Genomic DNA, 6,000 nt, shown 5'->3' on the forward strand with positions numbered 1-6,000 from the left:
AGGAGGTATACTTAAAGAGAGTTAATTCCTTGTCTAGGGGAAGTCAATTGTTGTCCTAGTGGACTCCCTTTATTTTTCATCTGGTCTACTAGTCAATTTAGACATCTCAACTCTCTAGGAGTGCTCCCAATCAAGATGTGCTCACTGGTTGCTCAGACATGGTTTCGATTCACAAGGGTAAATCCAACCTCACACTCTCAATATCCTAACAAATGCTTGTAAAGGTTGTAGTAGGTTTTTATGATTTTTTCCAAGGGTAATGAACTAGTTTTGAGTATGGTTTTGATTAATTTCCCCATCGCTCCTTCCTTTCCCTATTTTCTAGGCTTAGTAGTCCCAGAGCCCCAATTAGCCCTACCTAGCCGGTTTTTGTGAATTTTCTCACAATTTCCCCAAACACCCACACAAAATATTTGATGATCAGGATACCCTTTTTGGATTACTTTCTAATGTATGACATGAGAAACCTCAGTATGAACATACAAGTATGGAACCTGAGAAATGCTTGTTTTAGGTGGTTTTTGGCTTATTTTAGTCTTTTTCTAAGGGTTTGGTGTCTTCCTTGATCTGACACACCTCCAAACTCACCCATATGCTCTAACACACCTAACTTTCTCATTCCAAACACTCTTCACTTCCAACCCTACTCATCCCTGCAAGCACTTGCATAATTTCATTCTTTTCCTAATCGAGCTATGACTGAGCTCACCTAGGAAATGATGCTCATTGGCCTTTCAATGAAATCCAAAGGAAAATAAATAATATTTACACTATAAAAAGGCTCCATGGATTTATTCCCAAGGGTTATTGAGAAGAACTCAAAGGACTTCAAGATGGAACCATGTTTGGGCCTCTCAAACCCTTACTAAGGCCGAGAGATTGCAAAATTGAAACCTCAATTAAAACCTGCAATAAAATTAACCAAAATTATTCCTAAGTACTACAAGAACATGTACAAAACAATAAGAAAAGAACAACAATGCAATTAATCCATTAAGTACAGATTGTTTCTCTAATTCTTGAAAAATGCAAGGTAAAAACTCATAAAATGGTCTCCAATTTGTATTCTAGTCTACTCCAGGCATTCAACAACCTTAATAAATTCATTCTTAGGGAATTTAAATTCCATTTTTTGTCTAACTAACTCTCCATCAGTTTTCTAACCAGCCCTTTTCTCAAAAATGCAAAAAGTTGCTCAACGTTGCAAAAAGTTGTCAAGCAACTTTGACAACTTTTGCCAAAAAGTGCATTTTTTCCTTACATGCTTTGTTTTCTCCTCCAAACCATATAGGATGACTAAAGACCATTACATTAAAATTTCACAATTCCAAAAAAGGCTATTCAAGGCATTTTTCATCAAAATACAAAAAGTTGCTCAACGTTGCAAAAAGTTGTCAAGCAACTTTGACAACTTTTGCCAAAAAGTGCATTTTTTCCTTACATGCATTGTTTTCTCCTCCAAACCATCTAGGATGACTAAAGACCATTAAATTAACATTTCTCAATTCAAAACAAGGCTATTCAAGGCATTTTTCATCAAAATACAAGATTATGTCATTTTAGGCTTACAAGGGCTTACAAGCCAAAATTGAGCAAATGCATTGTCCTAAGGACATTCAACCAACTAAAAACTTTCAAAAAATATATGAGGACCTAAGATAAGAATATTATTCACCATATCAAACCAAAATATGAACAAACACACCAAAAATGAAGAAGTTGAACTCAAAACCAGAACTTAAAACTAGGTGCTCCTACACTAGCTACCCAGGTAAAAGAGCCTGCTTTGGGAAGTCCTACTTTATTCCAACATAGTTTGATCAGGAGATCAGTTTTAGGTAAGGAAATTTTATCTTGCAACATTTAATAACCCTCTTTCACACTATAAGAGCTAGTTTTAAACCGTGCCCATATAATTTTGTCTCTACCATGGTGAAAGGAAATCCTCCTATCATTTAAATGTCTAGTTAACACTTCAATATCTTGATTCAGGAGGCCAATATTAGTTAGTTGTTTCCATCCCCATCCCAATACCAGGTCACCATTGGGGAAAATGACATAGTCCTTAACATAGTATTCCCATATATCCTTTAACGAGTTTATGAACTATTCGATAATTCCTAGGGTGTTGAGAGCTAGATAACCACCCCAAGAGTCTTCCCAAAAAAGGGAATTTTCCCCATTTGCAATATACCAAGAGAGTTTATCGATGATGATATCTCTACATATTAGCAAGAAATTCCAAATCTTGGAGCCTTTCGGAGGGGAGGTGGTCCTAAAAATGCAATATGGGTCATTATTGGCCAAATATTTGGACTGTAGAATTTTTAGCCATTTAAGATTAGGTTCATTATAAATTTTTCATACTAGCTTTGCTCAAAGTGCCATGTTTTGCATGCCAGGATCTTTCACGCCTACCCCCCTACTATTTGCAGGTCTACATATTTTATGCCATGACATCAACGCCAACTTCTTCCTATCAATAGTGTTGTTCCAAAAAAAAATTCTCAGTTTCTTTGCAAGTTTTCCTTTGATGTGTTTAGGAAGCTATAAGAAGAACATTTGGTAGATAGGTATAGTAGATAGAACAAATTTAATCATAGTAAGCTTTCCAGCAAAAGATAACCATTTATTTTTCCAACTATCCATCTTCTGATCCATTTTGTTCAGAATATTATCCCAATGGTTTTTGGTCCTATGCCCTTTGTCTAGAGGCATACCAAGGTATTTAGAGGGAAACATGCCCTTATTAAAGCCCAATATACTACTTATGGCTAGTTCAAATTTTGGATTGGTAGTAAAGAAGAAAAATTCTGATTTAACTTTGTTAACCAATTGCCCAGAGGCCTATGAGTAGTTTTCAAGGATAATATTAAACCTCTGAGCTTCAACCACACTAGCCTCACCCATTAATATAATGTCATTTACAAATTTTTGATGAGTGATGGGATTGACCTCACTAGTTACTTTGATCCCCTTTATCTTGTGATTAACTCTTGAATAAGCGATGGATCTTCCTAAAGCTTCAGTCATAATAATATAGAGGAAAGGAGAGATCGGGTCTCCTTGTCTGAGGCACCTAGAAATCTCAAAGAAGCTCGGAGGGGAGTTATTGACCAATATAGAGAATTTGGGACTAGAAATACAATCGAAGATCATATTGATCCACCTCTTATAAAAACCCAAGGCTTCCATACATTTGCACAAAAACCTCCAATCAACCTTGTCATAGGCTTTCTGAATATCTAATTTAATTAACATTCCTAAAGAATGATTTTGTTGGAGAGAGTGGATGGTTTCCTGACCAATGATGATTCCATCAAAGATTGACCTTCCTGGGACAAATCATGTTTGCTCATCAGATATGATGCAAGGTAGTAAAGATTTAATTCTATTGGCTAGTTCTTTGGTTAGAATCTTCTACATGGTGTTACATAGTGATATAGGTCTAAAGTCATCAAATTTTCCTACACTTTCTTTTTTAGGAATAAGAGAGATAAAGGTATGGTTAATTTCTCTTAACAACTTCCCTTAGTTTATAGATGCTTCAAGAGCCTCTACCAGGTCTTTTCCTAATATATGCCAACAATTTTGAAAGAAACCGGCCAGAAACCCATCAAGACCTAGGGATTTGTCAAGGTTCATTTGATTCAGGGTAGTAAGAATTTCCACTTCTATGAACTTACTATTTAAAATCCTTTTTTGGGCTTCTGAGAGAAGCCTAGGGATGCATTCCAGAACCTTAGATTGTGCTTTCAAGTCAAGCGAGCCCCGATTATTTAGAATTTTTGTGAACTGATTGATTGCTTCTTGAGAAATCAATTTGGGGTCATCTAATCTATTATCTTCCCTATCCTTTATAGTTGAGATCCTATTTATGTTCATTCTTGTTTTAGTGCTATTATGAAAGAATTTAGTATTTGTGTAGGGGAAAAAGTGAGACTGGGTATGGAAACCCTAATCCCACTCTCATACACACTCATGGAATATGAAAGAGCCTAGGGAGATAACACACTTTAGATAATTCTTATGAGAAAGAGAGATTTGTGGATTACCTCTTAGGGTTTCTATTACGTCACTGTAAATGAGAGAGAGGAATGATGCAAAAATGCAATCTAACTTAGACTGTAAGTAAGCAAGAAAACCTTAATTTTAGAATGTAGACAAAAGGACAACTGATATACTACTGAAAATTCTAGATCAAAAGGTAAAATAAGAGGTGCACCTATATCTAAAATCTGATCATAAATGTTCGGGACCAGGGTGCCACGACACTGTCCTGATTCTTCAATTCTGGAGCTGCAACTGACAAGATGGATTGTGGAGCTTGCAAGACACTGTTCTGCTAGATCCTACTGAAAGAGGGAAGGACAAGGATGCCACACCACTACCTTGGGTAGGACCAAGGCACCATGCTCCTTTCCTTAGGATTTTTGTTGAGATCTGCAACCAAGAACCATCTATGTGTGCTTTTCCGGTCCGAAAACTTCCAGCGACGCTCAGATCTGAACCTGTACCTAAAGCTAAAAAAAGGGTTTGGGGTGACTATACAGGGTTTTACCTTAGTCAAACACTTGTGTTGGTGATTTCCACCTCCAAAAATAGCCGATAATGTACTGAAAATGTGTGTGTGTGCAAGATCCTATAAATGAAAGCAAACAATATAGAGCAACCCTAAAGAGTAAACCCTAATTGTTTATAATTGACAAAGTAAATTCTCTAAAGCATGAATATGAATAAAAGTGAAGATTATGCAAAGACATTAAAATAATCTAAAACCATACCCAACCCTAAGGGAGAGGTACAAGCCAATCATCAGTTAGTGATCTCCTATTGTTCTTCTACATCTTCAAAATCCCCCAATTGATAAAATGATGCTTGATGAATGTTTGATGGATGAATGTTGAATGTTGTTGAAGAATTCAAAGATCTAATCTTTCACTACAAATAAGGCTCTTATGCTCCAAAAACCTACCCTTAGATTCTTAGAAGAAGACCCCTTCAAATGAAGAAAGACAACTCTTAAGTATGAAACCCTAGATCTTTAATTTCATATTTAAGCTGACCTAGGATTTTAATTTCCTGTTGATCTTTTGGGGTTAAGAATTATTATATCAAATTTTTGGAGCCATTAGATATGATGATCTATTAGAGATCATCCCAAAGTTAGATCTAATTTTGAGATGTTTTGATATGCGAATTCAGGCCAAAATAGTCAAAATAAGACATAATTAGGGTTTATGATTAAATGATTCATTGAAGGAATAAAATGAAAAGGGGCACGCTTAAGGTAAAGGGACCAACTTTATAACATGCAAAGTGATGAAACATGACTTTAGATTTAATTAAATTAATTAATTAAATGCTTAAAGGGGAATTAGAAATGCAAGATGCAAGACACACCAAGGCGAGTGCTAACCTATGTGTGAAATTGTACCACCTTAGCAAGGGTGTACAATTTACGACACTACAATATGTGTTAGGATTCCCACAAATACTAAGAGGGGTGGGGGGTGAATCAGTATCTAACCGGTTATAAGATTTTATTGACTTAAAACATGTAAAGCATATCAATATTGTATACTGGTAAACAAGAACTAATGCAATAAACAGAGATAACAACAACCACATGAAAAACACACCATAACACACTAGTTTAATGAGGAAACCCAGTGTGGGAAAACCTCAGTGGGATTTTTGACCCACAATATTCACTTACTGGCCAATAAGAGAATATTAATGCTACAAGAGGGGCCTGCACATGCAGGAAGGCCAAGTGCCTAGAGCTCACTGCTCAATTACAAAATTGGAAGTCTCACTGACTTAGAAAATGGATTATATAAATCCAATGTCTTGTACTACTTCAAAATAGCATCTACTATGCCAAATCCAGTACTAGTTTATAGCTTTTCTTCATACATAAACCCTTAACCTATAATTCGCATAATAGGTCTGCCTTATTTCGCCTATATTTTTCCTTCCTTCTATTACAAAATGTTC

This window comes from Cryptomeria japonica, chromosome 5 (assembly GCF_030272615.1).
Source record: "Cryptomeria japonica chromosome 5, Sugi_1.0, whole genome shotgun sequence".
Lineage (NCBI taxonomy): Eukaryota > Viridiplantae > Streptophyta > Pinopsida > Cupressales > Cupressaceae > Cryptomeria > Cryptomeria japonica.